General features: G+C 37.8%; 1 protein-coding gene and 1 long non-coding RNA gene across 5 annotated transcripts in view; one reads left to right on the forward strand and one right to left on the reverse strand.

Moving 5' to 3' along the window:
• The window catches only part of LOC109279056 (uncharacterized), a 309,036-nt gene that overhangs the window by 275,207 nt on the left and 8,314 nt on the right, over positions 1-25,515 (forward strand). Inside the window, exon 3 of one of the 4 annotated variants that reach the window (XR_008420466.1) lies at positions 20,123-20,232. The exons of 2 other annotated variants lie outside the window; for them this stretch is intronic. The gene's annotated coding sequence lies outside the window, so the exon portion shown is untranslated. The remainder of the gene's footprint in view (positions 1-20,122; positions 20,233-25,515) is intronic. One more of the 4 variants, XR_008420467.1, reaches the window with a different exon arrangement.
• Positions 1-25,515, reverse strand: part of LOC109279053 (uncharacterized) — a 230,860-nt gene that overhangs the window by 36,099 nt on the left and 169,246 nt on the right. The window lies entirely within an intron of this gene.

Genomic DNA, 25,515 nt, shown 5'->3' on the forward strand with positions numbered 1-25,515 from the left:
TGAATTGCTCCAAGACTCTGACAGTCCCAGAGAGAGGGACAAGAGTAAAAATAACTAGCTGATTACCAATAGGGAGCAAATTGGCCACTTGAGAATTCAGTGGCTAGAATGACAAATGAGAAAATGAAAATCCTCATCAAGAGACTAGACTTTCTGATTAGTCCAAGTGCTGATGACCACTTTTCATGCCTCTCCCTCCCTGCTGGGTGATGATTTACATCTGATTGGACATCATCTTGTATTTGGGGCAGTCGTTTCTAAAAGGGTGTTTGGAAGACTTTGAAGTACTTAATTATAACCAGGAGACATTTGGGGGCTGAGCAGTGAAATGGAAGATGCTCTGTCTTTGGCTGTGGAATGTTCATTTATACAAGGAGCCCATGTCTGGTTGGTTTGGTCTGGTTTTTCATTCCATCACCCCATAAGGCAGCCTTCCAAGGTTTTCTGGACTCTAGAACAAAATAAAAATGAGAGTATTCTTGGCTAAGGGATCCACATGCAAGGCAGAGTCAAGGATTTCAATATGTGGATAGACTGGGCTTTCTGTTAATAGTCAACTACTAAAAATAGAAATAGTTTGGGAATCCTTTGAAGAGAGGCCATTTCTAATAGCCCTGATTTGAACAAATTCATCAAGCGAGGGAGGATATTATAGAGTGAACCATAGACATGCTAGCTGTTCTCAAAAAGCTTAAATATATCAGGGGTGCTAAGTCATAGATAGAATGAGATAAAACATGACCATGAACCATGAGCCCCCCATTTGGGGATAGCCATATGAGCTGTAAGAATTAAGAGGAAAAAGAGGGGATTTGAAGTTAGGTAATCAGGATAGGATTCATGGAGAAAAGTGATATGACCCAGGCTTTGAAAAATGAATAAAACTATAGTAAATTTCTAGGTGAAAAGAGCTTCAGTGAACAATGGTACTAGTATTTGTTTGTCTTAATGATTTGGTATGGAGTGAATTGAATGGTTTATCTTGTGCAAAGGGGGTGTAGAAAGGTGACTCTGAACATAAGTTTCCCATGTATGCATGGGCAGGGAATTACGTTTGGTCTTAAGAGCCTGGAAGAACATTAAAGGTTCTGAGCAGAGTTAGAACTCTGTTAGAGGTCTGTTATCTTTATCTGATGAAAAGAAAGCAAAACATTGTTCTCTGGAACTTCACCAACAGGTATGATCAACAGATAAGACTGCCATTTTGATTCTTCTTTGGCTTTCACACTTGTGCTCTGGAAGAGAGGAATGAATAACAGCGCCTAGCATATAGAAAAACTCAACAAATGCTGACGATCGGATGAATGAAGCTGAAATTATTTAGAATCAGAGTACTTCTATTTGGTAGGACAGTTGAAAAACATCTGAAGTTACCTCAGCCCTCTCAAGAAGTAGAAATGAATAATTTGAAAAGAACAAAATTAGGACTTAAGTGAACTTAGGCATTTAACTTCACCTTCTTGGGTCTGAATTTTCCTCACATGAAAAGACAAGTTTTATGAATGGGTTCTAACTGCAGAAAGTTTTTTGTGAGACTATCTTGGGAGAGAGATGCCATTCCCAGTTTATGTTGAAGACTCAGAGGAGCATATATCCAAAACAAGGCTGAGGACCAGTGGACTATGTTCCTTTTAAACACAAAGAGGCTGTGATTCTGAGTCCAAGGATGATTTACTTCCTGGATGGACAAATGGAACATCTGATGATACCATAGCTTTGCCAATTTTATCACCTTGCAGGAAGCCTGTTTCTGATTGGGTTAACCAAAATAAAGAGGAAAATCTTTTTCCTGTCAACCCAGCTTTAGATTCCCCAGCAATTTAAGGAGAATTATTGATCTGATCAGCCATACTGGGGTGTAAGCGACCATCAAAAGAGATGAATCATTGAAAGACACCTACTCCCATCAGAACATGACATTGGCAATGTGTAACCTCCAACATAGTCCTTTTTTGTAGAATTTTCTTTCTCTATATCTACTTCCTTTTTTTTATACTGGCTTCTGTTATAAGATTATTGGAAAGAATAACTAGTTAATGATGGGGGAAAAAGCAGTTGGGAAGATTATATGCTTTTGTACTCAAGACTATTGTTTAAAAACAATATGCAATAATATTTTTGCTGAATGTACACACTCAAAGTCACTCTGATCTGGGGATTTGTCCAGACAAATATGATGCTGACCAGTTGAAGTAAGAGCAGTTAAAGAAAATGTTATTGTTCCCCAGAAGCTATATCATCAGTGTAAAACTCCAGCATGGAAAGCTACTTCTGGCAATTTATAATGAGGCAAGACACTTATTAATGATTTTTGGCTTAATATATTAATGAATAGAAATCCGAGGGGTAAAGGACTTACAATGTAATAAGGAAAACTCAAGAAAAGATTAGGCTCTAATCAAAATAGACTGTTTTTAGACTGATTTTCATAAATTTAACTCTTTTCCTTTATTTATACCAAAAAGAAATGCAATGTGGAAAGCTGATTGCTATCACTGAAAAAAAAAGAATGGATATTAAATTTTAATATAATATTAATAAGCTGCAAATGCCAACTTACAAGAAGAAACCATATATAGGCAAGAATATAAATTCTTGGAGAGAAAATTTTCTGCCTATAAATATTAAGAAATTTATTTTCTATTTTTGAATAGTAATTTCCAGGTTTAACTGAAAAGCTGATTAGAAAAAGCACCATTGGAAAAAGAGCTAAAATAGTGATGTTTTGAACAATGACAATAACATTTATTATGATTACCTTTTCTTTCTATTCTTCCTCCCTCTCAATCCCTTCTACTCTAATAATGCTGTTCCTTACTATTCATTAGGCAATCTAGACTGAGGAGAGACAATTTCCTCTAAGAAAATGTGTTAAGAACTTTTGTTTACCTCACGAATAGAGTTCTCTGGATGATACTTTCCAATAGTGAGTCAAGATCACTCTATTTGCCACTTAACTATTCTAGACTTGTCCATATTTTAGTATTTTACCTCTTTGTCATGAAAGCAGAAACTTCTACTCCATCTGTAATTTTCTTGCTTCTACTGACAACAGTTGTTTATTAAAAGTACCTAGCATCCAAATGTCTGTTTTCCACTGTGCATAGTGACTTGTTTCTAGTTGCCCAGAAATGAACTTATGGGTTAACTCCAGCCTGAAGCAGTACCATAGGTTATAAGTAACAAAATGTTTAGCTCAATGTCCCATAGTGTCAGCAAGAGGAAGTGCCTGATAAAAACCTAAGTAAAGCTGAAAAATGGCCCGAATTGCAATGGGCTTTATGGTACAATCCCAGTGGGGGTCCCGCGGTTTTCCACAGCACCAAATCTACTCCCATATCATTGCTTATAAGTTCTGAGAAGAGTTGGCTCAGTGTGTGTGTACTGTGATATTGATTTGTTATTCTAAAAATTACTGTATATAATAACTTTTAAAAAAAAAATATACTGACCTGATTCTACTATGGTCAAAAGTAGGGTAACACTGGGGACATATTTTCATCATAGCAAACAACCAAGGGGGAAAACATGGAGACAGTTACAAAGGGTATAAACTAGGCTTACCTCTGTTGAGCTCTAATTGACTGCTTAAGGATGAGAGGATCTGACTGTAGATGATTTATTTACCCAAATAAAAAAACCACACAAGGGCATTTACTAAATGCCTTTAGCCATTTAGTTTATGGCATGTTTAAAAGCCAACAAGGACTTTAATTTTCTAGTAGTATGGAATCACTGGCATTTTCATGTCAAGCAGTAGATGTTAATGAAACCTATATTATGGTTGGAATCTCCACTGGAAACTTAAAGAATTTTGTGGTGTTTCTTCTTCACTATCTGAAACATAGAATGGAGTTTTCACTGAACATCTTTGTATTTGTGGAGATTAAGTTTGCAATGCAGAGACATTACATCTTGAATGTTTCATGGTGTCCTCAAGAGGTTAGGGAGAGTGACTGTGGTTTTCAAACCAATGTGATGGGCTCCTAAAATGCACACTAAGCTCGAAGGGATTCTGTGCTCCTCATTCATTCTTTATGATTATATCTCTCTTAGTGTATGGTTTTCTTTATTTCAGAGCCGAGAAAACTCGGTTTCAGCAAAGTTAATCAGTTATCCACAACGACACAGCTAATATACATTCAACCCAAATGCATTCCATTGATTTAACATCTTGAGAAATTTCTACTAGGATCCTGAACAGGCTGTACCCTGAGAGTCTACCTTGAAGGCTCTCAAAACAAGTAAAGACTTAACTGAATACCAGAGAAGAAGGAAAAGTGAGACCCCACACCTATATTGTTGAGGTGTGTGTGTGTGTGTGTGGTTTTTAGCTTCAGCTCTGTTAACTGTGTTTCTTGGACTTAGGGGAAGTCACTGTGCATGCCTTTCTTTTCCTTATTTGTTAAACTGAGGTGGACAAAAGAGTGAATGGATCAGTTCAACTGCATGCAATCTTAGGGCTGATGCTGAAGGATTCCAATGTGTGTGTTTACGCCAAAGCATGATATGTAAAAGTCTGGAAAATACTGTAGCTTCCAGGTCTCCTTTTCAAGGTACTTGCCTTTTCTCCTACCTCTCAATTGGAGAACTCCCAAAGTTCTACCCCAAACCCTCAGTTCTTCTCTAGCAGTGCTTTTTCCTTGGGTGGTCTCACCCTTTTCTAGCTCTTGTTTTAAAGTCTGTATTGTCTGATATTAGCATATCCACGTGCATATCCACGTCACATCCTTATAGTTGCTATTTTCATGATATATCTTTTTACAAACTTGTTCTCTCTCCATATATATATATAATCTTTGAATCCAAATGATCTCCTGCAGACAGCATACAGTTGGATCTTGCTTGTTTTTTTAGGGGAGGGTGGGGGAGAGGGGAAAGATGGGTGATGGGCATTGAGGAAGGCACTTGTTGGGATGAGCACTCAGTGTTGTATGTAAGTGATGAACCATGGGAATCTACCCCGAAAACCAAGAGCATACTTTATACTCTGTATGTTAGCCAACTCGACAATAAGTTATATTTAAAAAATAAAATCAAATACAATCTAAAAACCTCTGCTTTTGAACTGGATTGTTTGATCATGCATATTACATGGTATTACTGATATGGTTAGATTTACATCTGCCCCCTTGGTTTTTTATTTTCTAGGTCTCAAATTTCTTTGCTCCTCTGTTTCTCTTTTACTGTCTTCCTTTGTATTTAATGGATATTTCCTAGTGTAACATTTTGATTTCACTCACATTTCATTGCATTAAAAATATTTTCTTAGTGGTTACTCTAGAGCTTATAATATACATTTTAGCTTATCAAAATCTACTTCATATTTTTAGTAGCTTAGTTCCAGTGAAAAGTAGAAACTCTACTTCTATCAAGTGCTGTTCCCCTTCCTTTTATAACATGATTTTTCAACACATTTGATCTAAATATGTTACAAACTAAACAATGCGTTGTAATAATCATTACTTTATGTAATCTTATGTATTTTACAGGCCCTGGGAGAAGAAGAGCAAGTACCTATTTATAGAATTTATTATATTGATCTTTTTACCATTGCTGATTCATCTCTATTATTCCTATGGATTCAATTATCATCTGGTATCATTTCCTTACCCCCCAAACAGCTTTATTCCCAACCACCTCCTCTGTACTGTTGCTTTTGACTGCATTCCCTTTCTGTACAATATAAGCCCTTCAGTATAATTATATATACATTGTTTTATATATACACATTTACTTTTTAAAATCGGTTAAGAGGAAAAAGGGGGGAAATAATGCAATTACATTGTCTTTTTTTGCCATTTTTTAAAAATTGAGGTGAAACTGACATAACATATAATTAACCATAGTAAATTACAGAATTCAGAAGCACTCAGTGCATTCACAATGTTGTTCATCCACCACCTTTTCTAGTTTTAAAGCCTTCCAATGCCCCCCAGAAGAATATTCCACATCCATGAAGTAATCACCTGCCATTTTTCCCTCCCCCCATCTTCTGGCAAACACTAGTCTGCTTTGTGGCTTCTATGGATGTATCTACTCTGGATATTTCATATAAAAGGAATCCTACAATATGTTTCTAGATTCTTTCCCTTAGCATAATGTTTTTGAGGTTCATCTGTGTTGTAGCATTTATCAGTAGGTTCATTCCTTCTTTATGACTAAGTAATACTTCATTGTGTGTGTATGTATGTGTATATATATATATATATATATATATATATATATATATATATATGTATATACCACAATTTGTTTATCCACTCATCTGCTGATGAACATTTGGGTTGTTTACAGTTTCATCTTTTGGCTACAAGGCATGATGCTGCTATCAACTTCCATGTACCATTTTCTATGCAGGCATGTTTTTATTTCTCTTAGATATATACTCAGAAGTAAACTGCTGTGTCATATACTAATTCCGTTTTTACTCTTTAAAGAAATACCAAATTATATCCATACTGCCTGCACCATTTTATATTCCTATCAGCAGTATACAAGAGTTTCTATTTCTCCACATCCTAGTGAATTGTTACTATTCTTGGTTTCCCCCCACCCCACCTTTTTAATAGCCATTTAATGAGCATGAGGTGGTATCTCATTGTGGTTTAATTTGCATTTCTTTAATGACAATGATATGGAACATGATTTCATGTGCTTTTGGTCATTGGAATATCTTCTTAAAAGAAATAACTTTTCAAGCCCTTTGCTTTTTTAAAAAATTGGGTTGTCTGTCCTTGTGTTTTTGAGTTGTAAAAAGACTTTATTTATTCTTAATAGTAAAGTGTCCCTTATCAAATATAGGATTTGCAAATATTTTCTCCATTCTCTAGATTGCCCTTCCACTTTCTTGATAATAGTTTTTGATGTATGAAAGTATTTCATTTTTATGAAGTCAAATTCGTTTATTCTTTTTTTCTTGCTCATGCTTTTGGTATCAAATCTGAGAATCCACTGCCAAAATGAGGTCATGAAAATTTACCCTTATGCTCTATTCTATAATAGCTTTATTATTTTAGTTCTTATATTTAGGTTGTTAATCACTTATAGTTAATTTTTATAAATGGGCTGTGACACAGGTCCAGCTTCATTCTTTCCTATGTGTATACTCAGCTGTCCCAGCACCATTTGTTGAAGAGACCATTCTTATCCCATTAAATGATCTTGGTACCCTTGTTGAATGTCAAGTGGCAATAGATTTTTGGGTTTATTCTGAACCCTCAATTTTTTTCTGCTGTTCCATATATCTATCTTTATGCTCATACCACAGTTTTGATTGCTGTAGCTTTGTAATAAGTTTTGAAAACAGGAAATGTGACTCTTCTACTGTTTTACTTTTTCAATATTGTTTAATCTATTCGGGGGTCCAAATAGATTTTGAGGAATATTTTCAAATTTGAGGTATATCTTCCCATTTCTGTAAAAAGGCCACTGGAATTCTGATAGGGATGCACTGACATTGTAGGTTGGTTTGGGGAATATTGGCATCTTATCAACATTAAATCTTCGAATTCATGAACACAGAGTCCTTTCCCATTTAATCAGATCTTTAAAAATTTCTTTCAGCAATGGTTTGTAATTGTCAATGTACAAGACTTTTCATCTCCCTACAGTACTCTTTTGGATGCTATTATAAATAGAATTATTTTCTTAATTTTCTTTTCAGATTGTTCGTTTTTGTGTAGAAACATAACTGATTTTGATTATGTACTCAGTAATTGTGCCGAATTTCTTTACTAGCTTTAATAGTTTTTGTATGTGTGTGTTCTTGGGGCGTTTTGCTATATAGAATCATTTCATGGGCAAATAGCAAAAGTTTTACTTCTTCCTTTTCAATTTAGAAACCTTTATTTTTTTTCTTGCCTAATTGCTTTTCCTAGGACTTCTAGTGCAATGTGCAACAGTAGTGGTGAAAGCCTACATACTTCTGTTGTTCTTGAGCTTAGAAGGAAAGTTCTCAGTCTTTCACCATTGACTCTGATGCTAGCTGTGGATTTGTGGTAAATGCCCTTTATTGAGTTCCATTATATTCTTTAAAATGTTTATTCTTTTTTTGAGAGACAGAGAGACAGAGCATGAGTGGGGAAGGGGCAGAGAGAGAGAGGGAGACACAGAATCCGAAGCAGGCTCCAAGCTCTGAACTGACAGCACAGAGCCCGATGTGGGGCTCGAACTCATGGACCGTGTGGTCCTGACCTGAGCCGAAGTCAGATGCTTAACCAACTGAGCCAGCCAGGTGCCCCTTCTTTAAAAAAAAATTTAACACATTATATTCTTAATTTATAAAATTTTTTATCATGAAAGGATGTTGAATTTGTCAAAGGCTTTTTCTGAATCTACTGAAATGATTATGTGGTTTTATTCCCAATTCTATCAATATAGCATATCACACTAATTAATTCTTTTATGTTAAAAGACACGTTTATTATGTTTGAATTCCTGGGATAAATTCCATTTGGACATAGTATATACTCATTTTAGCCCACTGTTGTATTTGGTTTGTTACCATTTTGTTGAGGTTATTTGCATCTATATTAAAAGGGATATTGGCCTGTAGCTTTTTTTCTTGTGGTATCTTTGTCTGGTTTTGTTATCAAAGCAATGCTGATGTCATAGATTACTTTAGTTAGTATTCCTCCCTTTTCAAATTTCTGGAAGAGTTTAAGAAGGATTGGTGTTAATTCTTCTTTAAATGTTTGGTGAAATTCACACTGGAGATTTCTGGTCCTGGACTTTCCTTTGTTGAGATATCATTTACTACTTATTCAAACATTTTGTTTTATGCTGTGATTGCTATTTTCTTCTTGAGTCGCTTTTGGTAATTTGTGTGATTTTAGGGATTTTTCCATTTCATGTAGGTTACCCAATATATTAATTGGATTATAATTGTTCATTGTATTTTCTTACATTCCTTTTATTTCTATAAAGTAAGAAACAATAGCTCCACTTTCATGTCTTATTTTAGCTATTTGTGTCTTCTGTGTTTTCTTACTACAGCTAAAATTTGCCTAATTTGTTGGTCTTTTCAAAGAACTACTGATTTCATTGATCCCATTTTCTATTCTTTGTTTATCTCTGCTCTAATCTTTCTTACTTCCTTCTTCCTGCAAACTTTGGGGTTAGTTTACTCTTCTTTTTCTAGTTCCTTATGGTGTTAAGTTAGCTTGTTCATTTGAGAGCTTTATTTTTATTTTTTTATTTAAAAACAATTTTTTTTAACATTTATTCATTTTTGAGAGTGAGAGAGACAGAGCATGAGCAGGGGAGGGGCAGAGAGAGAGGGAGACGCAGAATCTGAATCAGGCTCCAGGCTCTGAGCTGTCAGCACAGAGCCCGATGTGGGGCTCAAACCCACAGACTGCGAGATCATGACCTGAGCTGAAGTCGGACGCTTAATCGACTGAGCCACCCAGGTGCCCCAATTGAGAGCTTTATTTTTAATGTAGGCATAAAAAAGCTCTAAATTTCCCTGTGGGTACTGCTTTCACTGCATCCTGTAAATTTAAGTATGTTGTGCTTTCATTTTCATTCTAATTTCCCTAGCGATTTAATCTTTGACCCAATGGTTAAGAGTATGCTATTTAACTGACACATATTTGTGACTTCTCCGGTTTTCTGCTATTGATTTCCAGCTTCAACCTGTGTGGTTGGAGAATATATTTTGTATTATTTAAATGTTTTTTAATTTATTGAGAATTGTTTTATGACTTAACATATCGTATATTCTGGAGAATGTTCTGTATGAACTTAAGAAGAATGTGTATTTTGCTGATGTTCAATGAAATGTTCTTTAATATGTCTTCTAGATTTAATTGGTTTATAGTATTGTTCTGGTTCTCTCTTTCTTGATTGGTAGTTTGGCTAGATGTTCTATTCATTTTCACTTTTGGAAGTGGAGTATTGAAGTCTCCAACTATCATTGTAGAAATGTCTATTTCTCCCCTCTATTTTGTCTTCATTCGCTTTGCATATACACTACACAATGTCCTTCGTAGTCTCTTGTTAACAATTTTTGACTTACACCTACTTTGTCTGGTATTAGTATAAAAACCCAGCTCTCTTTTGGTTACTATTGGCATGGAATATTTTTTTCCATTCTTTAACTTTCAACTTATTTGTGCCTTTGGACCTAAAGTGAGTCTCTTATAAATAGCATATATTTAAAACATTTTTATTTTTCTTTTTTTCATCATGATAAGTGTAATCTTTAATCCTTACCACCTATAACCCCTCCCTCCCCCTGCCCACCTCCCCTCTGGTAATCATCAGTTTGTTCTCTGTAATTAAGAGTCTGTTTCTTGGTTTGTCTCTCTCTCTTTTTTTCTTTGCTTGTTTTCTTTTTTAAATTCCACATATGAGCGAGATCATAGTATTTGTCTTTCTCCGATTTATTTCACTTGGCATTATATGCTTGACCTCTATCTATCTTGTTGCAAATGGCAAAATTTCTTATGGCTGAGTAACATTCCATTGTAAACCTATGTATCACAACTTCTTTATCCATTCATCTATTGATGGACACCTGGGCTGCTTCCATAGTTTGGCTATTGTAAATAAGGCTGTAATAAACATAGGGCGCATGTATAAAACATTTTTTAAAAATCCATTCTGTCAATCTCTGCCTTTTCATTGGTGAGTTTGATTTACATTTAGAATTATTACTGATAATGAAGGACTTAGTTCCGCCACTTTGCTATTTTATATATGCCTTATATTGTTTTTGTTCCTCAGTTCATCAGTACCAACTTCACTTGTGCTTGATTTTTTTTTCTAGCATAGTATTTTTTATTACTTTTTCATTCCCTTACCTGTATAATTCTTAGTTATTTTCTTAGCGGTTACTATGGGGAATACAGTCAAACCTTCAATATGTAACAGTCTAGTTTGAACTGATACCAACTCCAACTTGGCTTCAATAGTATACATTAATTCTGGTCCTATCCAGTCTTCCAACGCATTTTTATTGTTATTATTATCGCAAATTACATCTTTATATATCCTGTGCCCATTAACATAGATTTACATTACTGTTTTATGCATTTGTCTTTTAAATAATACAGGAAACAAAAAAGAGAAGGAAAAAGCCCCAAATTCTGTAATACTAGCTTTTATGCAATTACCTTTACTATGGTAGAACTATACCTCTAGGTCTCTTTTTAGCATTCTTTTTTAGGGCAGGTGTATATAAACTCTCTTAGCTTTAGTATCTTGGAATGTCTTAATTTCTCCTTTGTTTCTAAAGGATAATTTTGTCAGATGGAATTCTTAGTTGACACTTTTTTTTTTCTTTCACAATAAATATATCATCTCACTGCCTTCTGGCCTTCATGGTTTCAGAGGAAAAAACTAGCTGATAATCTTATTAGGGATCCCTTATATGTGATGAGTCCCTTCTCTTCCTACTTTTAAGATGTGCCTTTGCTTTTGACAGTTTGATTAGAATGTTTCTTGATGTGGATCTCTTTTTTCTCCTTGGAGTTGTATGAGATTCTTAAACGTATAAATTGATGTGTTTAAGCAAAATTAGGAAGCTTTCCCTTGTTATTTATTCGAATATGTTTTCTACACCCCTTTCTTTTCCTTTTCCTTCTACTCCTTCTAGGACTTCCAGAAAGCATATCTTGATACCTTTAATGGTATCTCATAGGTTTTTTTGGCTCTGTTCATTTTTCTTCATGCTTTCTTCTTTCTGTTCCTCAGAACTGGTTATTTCAATTGTTCAATAGTTTTATCTTCAGGTTTGCAGATTCTTTCTTCTGCCTGTTTAAATCTGCTGTTGAACACCTTTTGTTAATTTTTCATTTCAACTTTCATATATATATATATACATATATATATATATTTCAACTTTCATATATATACACACATATATATACATATGTATGTATATATATATATAGGCATTTCTATTTAGTTCCTTTTAGAAATTTCTGTCCGGGTACCTGGGTGGCTCAGTCAGTTGGAATGTCTGACTCTTGATTTTGGCTCAGGTCCAGGGTCTTGGGATCGAGCCTTGCACTGATTGGGCTCTGTGCTGAGTGTGGAGCATGCTTGGGATACTGTCTCTCCCTCTCCCCCACTCACGCACACTCTCTCTCTCAAATAAAAAAAAATCTGTCTTCACTGGTATTTCACTAATTGTTCCTACATTATTTTCTTGAATTCCTTTAGGTCTTGTCTATTAATTCCTTTAGCTCTTCACATATATTAGTATCATTAAAGTCTTGTCTGGTATGCCCAAGTTCTAGGCTTTCTCAGAGATATGTTATGTTGATTTGTTTCCCCTATGAACAGGCCACACATTTCTGATTCATTACTTTGTAATTTTTTGTTGAGAACTAGACATTTTTTATGTCATAATGTGGTACCTCTAGGATTCAGATTCTCCTTTTCCCCCCGGGACTGCTGATGTTGCTTGTAGAAGGATATAGTCATCTGTTTGTTTACTGACTTCTCTCAACTATTTTTGCAAGGACCCTTTTTCCTGTCAGGTGTGATCGCTCACTAAAGTCTCTGTTCTGTTATCTCAGTAGTTGGCTAGTGGCCTGATGGAGAATTCCTTGAATGCATGGATCCAATAAAGAAAGAGAAGTAAAGGCATTCTATTCTTTTAATTACCCAACAAATGCTGCCCTGAAGCTGCTTCAGTCTAAGAGGGCTGCAATAATAGCCAACTCGTGCACTGCTCCCTCAGTAATCTGCAAAACAGATCAACACATATAACCCTGATCCTTGGAAACCAAGGTGCTTATTGTACAACCTGGCAGCTTCAAGACACATCAGAAACATAGGCTGCCATTCCCACAGCTACCTGATGCAAGGCCAGAAAATGGAAGAGGGTAGCTCCTCTGTGAAATGCAAAAATTCATTGGCCAGCATCTCACTTAAGCACTCCCCTAGATACTGCCAGAGTTTGACCAGACTCCAGATTTCCAATAGTTGACTCTGATTATAAATGCCTCCTCAAAAGTGATTTTTTCCCCCAGGGGTGGGACTGGTTCCTGAAGTTTCCTACTTCATCGTCTTCCATGACATCACTCTACATTGTCTTTTAAAATTATCTGTATTGACACTCCATGTTTGTGTGTGTGTGTGTGTGGGTTCAAATTATTGTCTGATGCTACTACTTTTCAGCCCAAACAACTTCCATCGGCATTTCTTGTAAGGCAGGTCTGCTATCAACAAAATCTCCCAGCTTTTGTTTATCTGGGAATATATTTACTTTGTTTTCATCTTTAAAAGGATTTTGCTGATTCTTGCTTGACAGTTTTTTCTCTCATCACTTTAGATATGCCATCCCATTGCCTTCTGGCCTACATTGTAGTCAAAAGTTGGCTGTCTACCTTGATGGAGTTTCTTTGTATTTGATCTTGTATGTGATGAGTCATTTGTCACTGCTTTCAAGGTGTTCTCTTTGTATTTGACTTTCAAATATTTTACTATTATGTGTCTGAATGTGGTCTAGTTGTGTTTATCCTACTTATGGAACTTCTTGAATGTATAATTTTTCATGAAATTTGGGACGTTTTCAGCTATTAGTTCTTTGAATATTTTTTCTGCCTCTTCTGCTTCTCCTTTCCTTGTATTATTTTCATTACATGTATGTTGGTATGTTTAATGATGGCCTATATTTTTCTTATTCATTATATTCATTTTTCCTTTAAAAAAATTTTTTTTCTTTTCAAATTGCATGATCTCTATTGATATCTATTCAAATTTCTGGGGCCATTTTTTGTCTGACAGAGAAAATCTACTTTTGAACTCTTCTAGTAAATTTTTCATTTCTGTTATACTTTTCAACTACATAGTGTGTATTTGGTTCATTTTTTTATAATTCCTATCTCTTTATTGACCGTTTTAATTGGAAGACACATTGTTCTCATGGGTCCCTTTAATTGTTTAGACATGCTCTTCTTTAGTTCTTTGAACACATTTATAATGGCTGTTTTAAAGTCTTTGCTAAGTTCAACACCTGAATTCCTTCAAAATAGTTACTAACACCTTCTTTTTTTCCTTTCATATAGGTCACACTTTTCTGTTTCTTTGAATATCTTGCAAATTTTTTTGTTGAAAACTAGACATTTTAGATAATGTATTGCAGCAACTCTGGACATTGATTCTACATCAGCCCTTGCCCTCAGGGATTGATATTATTCGTGTTTTCCAAGTTATTGATTTATTGGTTTCATTACTTGGCTAAACTAAATCTGTGACGTCTATTTCCACCCAGTGTGCAGTTTGTGATATCCCTCTTATTTTTTGTTTTTGTCTTTTAGTCGGGTTATTTCAGGGTCACTAATTAATTGGCATAAGCCACTTATCGGTTAAAGGTCGTGCTTAATCCTTGCTGGTAATTAGACTCTTGCCTTTACAGTGGATATGTGAGTAGCATTGAGGCTACTTCCACAGATGAAGAAGTTTTCATTTTTTGTGCCCTGTTTTTCTAGGGACTACCCCTCTCCATTCACTCCTGAGAGTGCAGCCTCACACATACACACACAGTCTTCCAGACTACCCGGGATATATGTGATTTTATTTTTAAGCCTATCTTCTTAGAAGTTGCTCCTGGGTTCCAGTAGCTTATTACTCAGTCACTGTTTGGTTAGAGGTTATCCTTAAGCCCCTGGTGCCAATGCTAGATTTGTATTTATTTCATTTTTTTCTGTGTGGAGCTTGGAAATATTTTCAAGTCTGCCCTGTGTCTTGTTCTGATTACTCTTGAGTAGAGACCGTCTATTACTTGTGTACTGCTCCTTCAACCCCCAAGGTTGCCTATGATGCCAGGAGGGCTCTTCTTGGTGGTCAATTTTTGTGGCTGTTTTTTGTTTGTTTGTTTTTTGTTGTTGTTGTTAAACTTCTGATTGCTCTACATTTTACTCATTGCTACCAATGTCACGGAGTTATTAGCATCTTCATAATTAGTCTCCATCAAGATCACCATTGTTTTCAGCAACACTGTAGGCACAGAATTCACCATGTTTTGTTCCAAAGAAAGTCACTCCCCTCAGTCAGAGATGTAGTGTCCTGCCTCTCTACCCTGGACTGAAGCTCTATGCTACTGAACAAGAGTTTGACATGGGGAGAGAGGCCCACTTCTCATGCAGTGACACCCCTGCTCTATGTCTATAATCAGGCATTGGGGAGGGATGGTGGCCCCTATTATTCTTGACTTGACCCTCCTAGCATGGGACTCCTACTCTACCTGAAAACTGCTCAAGCATGACTAGAGTCCAATACTATTGGCCTGTCATATTTGGCATATAGCTTCTGTCCCACAAGTTGGGGCTAGGTGGAAACTCCAGTCCACTGTGAAAAGAGCTTTTGAAACATGGGGTTTTGGGGAGACAATGAAAAATGCTGGAAGCCTGCCCTTTCATTGGTGATTCCATAAGATATAGCTGGGAAGTGGGTATCATGGCTCAAATATTACAGACTTTATGGTTCTTACTGAGATTTAGTAAATTTATTTGAGTGAATATTTCTCCATTTACCATATGCCCTTAGGACAATTTCTAGAGACTTTAAGGAGATTTATGTATTTATATTTTCACATACTTGTATATATTTTTAATTCTATCTATATATTATATATATGGGGGAGAGAGAGAGGGGGAGGGAGAGAGAACGTCTAGATAGATAAATTTTCTTCAGCTAAATAGTTATTTTGCTGGGGTAAAAAGTTTACTGTGTCTATACTGTATCATTCCAGAAACTGGTCTCCTATTCTGCCTCTTAAATATCATCTATGAGGTAATGATGCCCATGTGCCTATCTCAAACCCAGCCTTTCATATGGACACCAGAGTTCCATATTTAGCAGACTATTTGTCATCAAGTAGGTTTGGGTTTGTTTGTTTGTTTGTTTGTTTGTTTGTTTTTACCAAAAATGTTCTCTACAGGTATTCCTTATTTCAGTAAATGAAACTACTATTGTCCTGGTTAATAAAGTAAAAAATATAAGCATCAGCCTGGATGCCTCCCTCTTACCAACTACATATAATCCACTGGCAAGTCTCATTGGTCCTGTCAACTGCTCACTATCTAGAAACTGCTCACTTCTTTCCACTTCCATGCCTCCTACCTGAGTCTAAATCATCCCCCCCCCTCCTGATCTATTAGAATAGACTTCTAATGCACTCTGCCTTCATTCTTATGTCCCCCACCTCCAATCCATATCATGAACAGTTCCCAGAGTGATCCTTTTACATATAATATAAATATATGTCCCCTAGTGCACACTGTGCGCCACTGGCTTCAGCCCTCTTTTCCTCTCCTGGAACCTTTTCCTCATCTGGAACCCCTCCCTTTCTGTTACAGTCACACTGTCCTCCTTCATGGTATGCTTACCTCTGTCTTGGTTCTCTCCTTCTCCCTTTCCAAGACTGGCATTTCTCCTCTTTGTTTTCTTAAATGTTACCTCCTCTGAGAAGCTTTCTAGGTAGTTTTCCCCCTATTATTCTCTCTTGCGTTGTCCCATTCATTTCCTTTGCAGTTCGTGACATACTTGGTAATTATTAATTTCTTTAATGACTTATTGTCTGCTGCTCCCACAAGATGGTAAATTCCAGGACAGCATGAAGCACGGTTGTTTTCTTTGCTGCTCTGTAATAAATACCGACTACTGGGGTGCCTGGGTGGCTCAGTCGGTTAAGCACCTGACTCTTGATTTCAGCTCAAGTCATGATCTTATGGTTCATGAGATTGAGCCCTGTGCGGGTCTCCACACTGACAGCACAGAGCCTGCTTGGGATTCTACCTCTCCCTCTCTCTCTGCCCCTCCCCAATTCACACATGCTTTCTCTCTCTCTCTCTCAAAATAAATAAATAAACATTAAAATATATGTACTACAATTATTAACAGCTCCTACTGACCAAGCACAGAATATGTGCCAGGAGTAGTTCTAAGATATACATACATATATACACACACATACACAAATATATATACACATAATTACACTCACATACATGCACAATGTATGTAAATTCCTACAGGTGTGCACACATGTACACACATACACACACTCATTTAATCCTCACACCAACCCTATGAGATAATTTTATTATTTTCACTTTACAGATGATTCAACAAAAGCAGAGGCACGTTAAGTGACTTGCCCAACATCACACAGTGAGTGAACAGCCTAACCAGACTCTGTTCCAGCTATTCCAGAGTCTATGCCCTTAAACATTTCAGACCTTTCTCAGTGCAGTGCCAGAAACAAAGCAGGTGCTCAGTTAGTATTTGTAGAATCAAAGAACAAGGAGACTGACAAAATGATTCTATCATCCCCTAGAGCAGTGCTGTCTGACACAGCATTCTGAGATGATGTAAATGTTCTACATCTGTGTTGTCTTATACAGCAGTCAATAGTTGTATGTGGCACCTGACCACTTAAAATGTGGTTAGTATGACTCAAGAACTAAATTTTTTTATTTTATTTAATTCTAATCAGTCTAAATATAATAGCTACATGTGACTACTGCCTACCACATTAGACATTACAGTCTAAGATTTTATGAGGTGGTGTCACTTTTGATGCATTGAGATTTATATAGCCTTGATGAATTTAACTCCAAAACAGAAGACAAAATTCCCTTTTGCATTTCTTTTTTCCCTAGTGACTTCCACCCCCAGTTTTTCAAACATCCTTCATCCTCCTACTTTACTTCATTCCAGCCTGTAGAATCAAACCTCCTTCATGTGCAGCTCCAGCAAAGCCATTTTCCCCACCCCTCAACAGTTCTTTCGAGTCCTTCAAAAGTATTTACTCAACCAACATCTAGAGCCTACTTGGATGGGGCACTGGCCCAAGTCCTGGGAAGGGTGGAGGGAAATAGAGCCACAAAGACAAACTAAACAAGGTCCCTATCTCATAGTGAAGGGGAGTTGGTTAGACTAGTAAACTCACACATAGTAAGGAACCAATAAAGGGTGTGGAATGTAGGGGGGCGGGGGATGGGGGCAGGCTGAATGTCTAGTTTCGCTGCTGTGGTTTCCAAACTGGGACTCTGCATTGTCTACTTGGCAGAAATTGCTGCATAATGGCACTGATTTCACTTGCACTTGGACCACTAGAATAAATGGGATTGATCTGGCTTTGCTTTCAGAACTGAGCTTATAATGGACATGAGAAAATCTTACTGGTGTCTAGAAAGAGGCATCAGTAAGGAAGGAACTGCTATTACATTTCACCCTGCTGACTTGAGCGGATAGAAGATGGATCTAGTTCTCAGACCACCACCCCATCTTTTACAAAAAAAGAAATCATCAAAGAAATAGTATATAATAATTAGACTGAGACTCTATTAAAGAAGAAGAGGAAGAGGAAAAAATGTGCACATTAATCACCTAACTCATGGGCAATTACTACTCGTATTTCTAAACAATGTCCAGTAACTGGGGTAGTGAAAATGCATTTCTTCCCTCCCACCATTTGCATACTTGGCATCTCACTTACATTGTACATAGGTTACAGTAAAAAGATGCTGCTTTGTTTGGATTTTGCTTTTTCTGTGGAATCCATTATAAAGCAATGTGCTTTTGTGTGTCAAAGAGCAGAAAGGCTCCACTTCCTCTTTTCAAAAGGATTTGGGCAGAAGTCAACTACTGTATTTATTCCATGCAGTTCTCCTTTTGATTACTAGATGTGTGCTGGTTGTAGATGCCACAGAAAAGCAGTGAATGTTCTCACCACAAAGGACTTTCTATCTTAAGATGGGTCTTACAGCATCATGCTTCTGAAAGCAAAATGTTCAGTCACCTAAATGTCACTCTATAAATAGGAAGCATTTAAACACATAGAAACATCCAGATAATGCCTTCCATGCTTCATTTCTCATCTACATATCTGCTATCAGTGCATAGGTGGAGTGACCATGTATTTCGTTTTTTCTCAAACTTCCTCAATCTTACTCTTTTCAAAAAAAGCAGTTCATTAAAATCAAAATCAAAAGAGATTTCACCGTGATAACTCTAACAATTTTCTTTTAAATTATACGACAGATTAGAAAATCAAAAAACAAACAGGAAAGACCTAGATCAACGGTCCCAGGCTACTCCAGACTAATGGAAATATCACCTAAGAAATTTACTCCCTGCATCTAAGTTTATTTCCCAAAGTGTGTTCCTGAGAACACTAGTTACGAGCGGTATCACACTGAAAACATTCCATAGTCAATACCCTAAGCCCATCTGCTCATGCAAAATGGTTGTGTTGGTATCATGAATATTTTCACCAGTATTTCCCAAGCCTTCCGATGTACCTTCCACTCCACCGCACATTCCCACTGCCACATAAAAACTCCTAACACAAGCAAGTCCTAGACCACCTTCTGCCAAACATACACATATGCAATAGCAAGTAGGCAAATACACATGAACGCATACTGTTCTTGTAAGTTCTAGAAAGTCCCAGTCTACCTTTGGGATCTCGCATAAGCCCCTTGTGTAAAATATTCACTCTGCCTAAGACGGGCTGAGATCACAGTCTGCTGGGTGCTGTACTAGCAGACTACAGGACGGTGTCACGTGACAAAGAGCTCCGTGAAGTGTGGGTGCAACACCTCAAGGACCAAAGAGATCAGATGACTGAATCCTCTGGTTCCCGTGGTTCAAGGGAGGGTTGTGGGGCTGTGAGATCATTCTGGCTTGTAATACATCTGAAAACCACTAATTTTAATAATAAAAAAGCATTTCTATTTCCTTTCTGCAAACCTATGGTGTAGATTGCAAAAGTGTCATTCACAATGTCTGAGCAACTACCTCTGAGGTACAAGTCTTTCTGAGGGTTGCTTCAAATGCTAATTTTTCCTACTGGGTAGGCTAACTTGCATGTACCCATATACAAAACATTACCCTGTTCGTTAAGCGCTTACTAAAGTAAATCACCACATTGATCCAATAATGCATGCCTGGGGATTCAAAGAAATCATAAACATGCTAAAGATTCTTACAAGTCCTACAAAAAAGAAAACTTTGGCTCAATCCAGAAGATTTTAACTTATGTGGCCTTGGAAACATCAGGACACATGCTTTTGAGGAAAACACTTATTTGATCTTGGAAGCAACCTACTACATATTGTTTCTTTTTAAAGTGGATTATTTTTTTTCTTCTTTTAAGTAGGCTCCACGCCCAGCATGGAGCCAAGCGCAGGGCTTGAACTCATGACCCTGAGATCAACAACCGAGCTGAGATCAAGAGTTGGATGCTCAACCAACTGAGCCATCCGGGTACCCCTCCAAAGTACTTTCTAAATAGAAGTGCTGTTAGATGCCATTCTAAGTCCAGCCAATTCTTTACAGACAGAGAAACGGTCATTCTGTTGTGACCATAATGTGCAAGGATGTGCCCCGTAGAGTCTCATATCCTCTCCGCCCTGTTAATAAAAGGACAGTTCCATTACAGGAAAAGATCTCTTTCACTACCACTCTCTTTGTCAACTTTCTACCTGGGTTCTGTTTGGAGTGATAACCTCTAGCTCGTGACAATGAGGTAAAACGTATAAATATGAATGCCAACAACTGAGAAGGTAGAGATAGCAGGAGACTGAAGATACCGTGGAGCAGCTAAACCAAGGTTGCCAACCTCTGATTAACTCATTAATTGTTTACATTTCTATTATCTATTTTGTTTGTTTGGCAACGAGACATATTTGTCACTAAGCACGCACTTTTGCAGAACCTCATCCCGTTAACTAAAGAACAGCCTTCCATTACCTACCGGGGAAGATGCAGTTCAGGGGCTGTCATGGGTGGCTCAGAACAAGCCCCCCCAAAGCACCTGGGCCTCCCCTCTACTTCAAAACTCAGCATATCGCCCTAGAGTACTGATTTGCAAACCTATCACTACACTGCGTGCATCCTCGTGGTACTGCCTCCCAATGGCTCGCACAGAACCAGGCACATGCAGTCCCTCTTGGGAAATCTGTTGAATAAACCGATAATGTAGTATTCTCTCTTTCCTCAGTGATACTATCTCACTCTCCAAAAACTTTGTCCTTTTGACAGTGAATTTAAAAATAAAATACCACCTAACATTTTGATAGTGATGACTTTAAAAGACAGCAGTGGCTTGCGGGGTGGGGTTAGATGCTCTCGTATGGTAACTGAGGAACACTAGGTATAAAAATGACTGAGTTCTAACAGGGTATCATTGCTCCTGACAGAGGCTGATAGGATCTGGTGTGGCAAGGGGCGCTGCGGGATGGTGCTGCATAGAGGTCAAAGGCAAAGGCCGTGGAGCCAAACTTTCTGGACTCCACCCTCAGTTCTATCACTCACTTACTGGATGCCCTGAAGCAAGTGTCTTCTCCTCTCTGAGACTTTGTTTCCTTATGCTAAAATGGGGTGGTATCTAACTCAGGAAGTTTGTAGGAGGATTAAATACATTTCAAAATGAAAATATAGAACGTGCTTAACACAAGACATGGCACTTAGTCAATATGCAACAGATTTTAGTTATTGTTATTTTCCATCTCAGGTACTATCTGGCAGTTGCTTCTCAAAAATTCACAGAGCATCACACACATCTGTTCTCTACCACTTAGAAAGCATGCAATACATTTTTAATGAAAAACTTAAAAACAGTTAGTGGCACACCTATTAGAATGGCTAAAATCCAGAACACTGACAACCCAAATGCCGACAACGATATGGAGCAACAGGAAAGTTGCATTCGCTGCTGCTGGGAATGAAAAATAGTGCGGCCACTTTGGAAGACAGTTTTGAAGTTACTTTAAAAACTACACATAATCTTACCATTCACTCCAGAAACTGTGCTCTTTGATATTTACCCAAAGGAGCTGAAAACATGTGGCTGCATAAAAACCTGCACGTGGACGTTTACAGGAGCTTTATTCATAATTGCCCACGCTTGGAAGCAACCAAGATGTCCTTCAGCAGGAGAATTGGTAAACTTTACTACAACCAGACAATGGAATATTATTCAGTGCTAGAAAGAAATGAGCTATGAAGCCATAAAAAGCCATGGGAGAACCTTAAATGTATATTACTAAGCGAAAGAAGCCAATCTAGGAGGCTATATACTATATAGTTTCTACTCTTTGACATTCTATAAAGGGCAAGGGAAACTCTACAAATTTTAACGGTTGCCATGGCAGGGGAGGAGCAGGGGTGGGATGATAGGGAAGCACAGAGGATTTTTAGGGCAGTGACAATATTCTGTATAATGACAGATACCTGTCATTATACGTTTGTCCAAACCCATGAAATGTAGAACACCAAGGGTGAACCCTTAGATAAACTATGGACTCTGAGTGATAACAATGTATTAGTGTAGGTTCATTAATTATAACAAATGAACCAGTCTGGTGGGAGATGTTGATAATGGGAGAGCTGCACATGTTGGGGGGGAGGGGACGGCAAGGAATATATAGGCTGCTTCTGTACTTTCCTCTCAATTTTGTAGTGAGCCTAAAACTGTTCTAAAAAAATTTTTTTAAAGAATTTAAAACCCAGCAGGTAGCCATGGATAATTTCTAAATAGCCAAAGGGATCACGGTATGTCAGAGCTTGGGGTCTGGGGTCCACTGGCCTGAAGTTCCCTCATAGCCTAGCTGTGTTACCAAGAGCAAGTCAGTTAACCCTTCAATATAAAATATAAAATTCCCTGCAGAATGTTTGGAAGAACGGGTTCTGCCTAGTGTCTGACACTTAGCAGTCAATAAATCTTAATTCTTTTTAACAAACCCTCTGGGAGGTTCTGATGTACTGTGCTGAATGAAAATGTACATTTTATTAAAATGTCCCTTTTTGGCTGTCTGAGGCCCTTTCTAAATCTATGACATTCAGCTATACATTGAGCACCAATCACCCTTGGAACTTTTCCACTCTCTGCGTAACTGTGAACCTTACCACGCTAAGAACATTACACACACCATGTCATTTCTCATTTAATAAAGCAAATTGCTACATGCAAGGGTAGTTATTCTCATTTGCAAATTCATATCTAATTAGCTCTCTAAAAGCAAACTGCAAATTGGATCCAAGCATATCACTCCTACAGCACTTGCCCTGGTGAACTAAAATGAACAGTGGGTCCATTCTGCAGTTTGCCAAAGATACTACATATGGTGATGAAATTGTGTTGACACGTTTCTCAGAAGAAATCCTAATCTACAGCCATACCACCCTGAACGCGCCCGATCTCGTCTGATCTCGGAAGCTAAGCAGGGTCAAGCCTGGTTAGTACTTGGATGGGAGAAGAAATCCTAGAAGAAATTCTTCTTGGTTGTCTGCAGCTATAGGCATTTTTCTTCCTTCCACAGTTTGAAGGGAATTGCAAGAGTTGAGTGACAAAGTTTTATGGAGACTGGGAGGCAAAAGGGTGACAGTGTGGGAGAAAAAAAAATCTCCAAGGGAAAATCATATGGGGAGGGACAGTCAACAGCCAGAACTAAGACCTCAGTGAAGTTCATGTTGTACAGGTGGAAAAAGTAAGTGGTGGACAAATGATTATCATTTGGGCAAGAGGCAGATCTCTTGTAGAAGAGATAGTATGTCTTTTGACAGTGGTATGTGGCAGAATTTTATTCTAGGCAGACTGGGTATAAAGAAGTGATGGGAAGCAAAGGATATAAAGACATTTATTATGTTTCCCTGTCCAGCACCCATGCCCTCGTTTTTTGAACTCAATGCCTCAGTTTCCTTTGAGGAGTCTTGTACTCTATGTGGTTCAGGTGCTGCTGATACCAGTCCCCTCTCTGCAAGGTATGGGAGAGACAAATGACCCAGATGCAGCCAGAGTGAATTTTCAGACCTTTCACTCTAACACTATGGGAAGTCATTTTCTTTATATATGAATGCCAAGCTCATAGGACATGAACTCTGGGCTCCTGGTGTCACCCAAAGAGGGAGCCTGCTTGAACATAACACCAACATAGGGAAACAAGAGTAAGCAGGTGAAGAGAGGTGGCTTTGCTGGGTCACTGTTTGAGAATATGCATCCAGCCAGCCATGAATCCTCTGGACTTTTCTGTAATAAGAGTCAGGGAATCCCCTTTTTGTCTCAGCCAGTTTGAGTTAGTTTCTGTCATTTGAAACTGAAAAAAATCTGACTCATTACTAAGACAAAGGAAAAGTCACATCTACTTATAGTATGTACTACCTTTTCCTCAAACACCATGTATTGTTGATATGATCATATTGGTCTATAGTGGCCATGTTTTCCCAACCACTTCCCCACAAAATCAGCTTATCTGGTCATACAGGTAGAATTTTACTCATAGAACAGCCGAACGTCTGAATATCAGAACTATTCTGAAAACCTGGGTCATGTGCAAAAAAACACACTTCCTGATAGTAATAAGCACACAGTACCATTCCCCTACTGAACTCTTGAAGCATGCGTTTCAAACTCACATTCCTCTCTTTAGTAATCAGGCTAAAAATATCTTCCCTACACTCTCTGTGTGAAGATTAAAACACATTGCTCAAAGCTGTTGCACCACATAACTGCAGCAAACTCTAAGTTGTCAACCAATACTTGGACCCTGTGGAGAGAATCCCAGGAGAGAATTCAGCCCTCCGCACCCCATCTTGCTATTTTATCTGCTGAGAGTGATTCACTCCAGTAACCTGGTTCCTCAGTATCTTAGTAACCACTTTATTATACAAGGGTGACCCTACCTTATGCCATAGAAAAGTTCTCCTGAGAAGCTGTACAAACCCAGGTGTGTTCATTCCAGATCTATGGTCTGTGCACTACACACGATCATTTCAAAGACGATCCATTTCAAAATCTTATGAATTGGCAGTTGGCAAGAGACTCCTAATGCTACGTCTTCTGGTATGACTTTTGCAATCATGATCTCACTTTTGTAATCCAGAGGCTATCATGGGATTTAGTACTTACTATGTACCAGGAATCATGTTAAACATGTTAAACATGTGCTGACCTGGTCACAAAAGCTCATGACATAGAATCTATTGATATTTTCAATTTACAAATGAGGAAACACAGAACAGTTGAGCAAAATTGCCGAGATCACACACTTAGTAAATGTTGAAGCCGAGGCTAAATTCTAGGCCATCTCTTCTACTTCTCAGGGTCCAAGTTCTGAATGCCAGTTGGGGGTTGGGTGGTCGTCCACACTGGCGTCTGCTCTGCTCTGCTGCCAGCTGGTGATGGGCACCTGAAAGAACTATTTGCCCTTTGGGACTTCAGTTTTCTAATCAATAAAAGAGTGATCTCCAAACCCTCCTCCAGCCCTGGCACGTGGTGAGCCACAGGCCCTCCTCCTGGGTTCCTGAAGGGTTCCCTGTAGGCAGACACCTGCTAGAGCACAGTTCTCAAACTTACTGAACATCATTAAAGTCTAAGGAAATTGTTAAAAACAAAGACTTCCAAACCCTCAGGTAGAGGGGCTGCAGCCAGAAGTTCCAGGATGGGGCACCAAGATCTACATTTTTAATAAGTCTCCTGGGGGATGTTGATATATGAACTGTGATTTGAAAGAGCACTGGCAGCTCTTGGGAGCTAATCAGAAATGCAGA

The sequence above is a fragment of the Panthera pardus genome, unplaced genomic scaffold (genome assembly GCF_024362965.1).
Source record: "Panthera pardus isolate Hobbes unplaced genomic scaffold, ASM2436296v1 HiC_scaffold_8, whole genome shotgun sequence".
Lineage (NCBI taxonomy): Eukaryota > Metazoa > Chordata > Mammalia > Carnivora > Felidae > Panthera > Panthera pardus.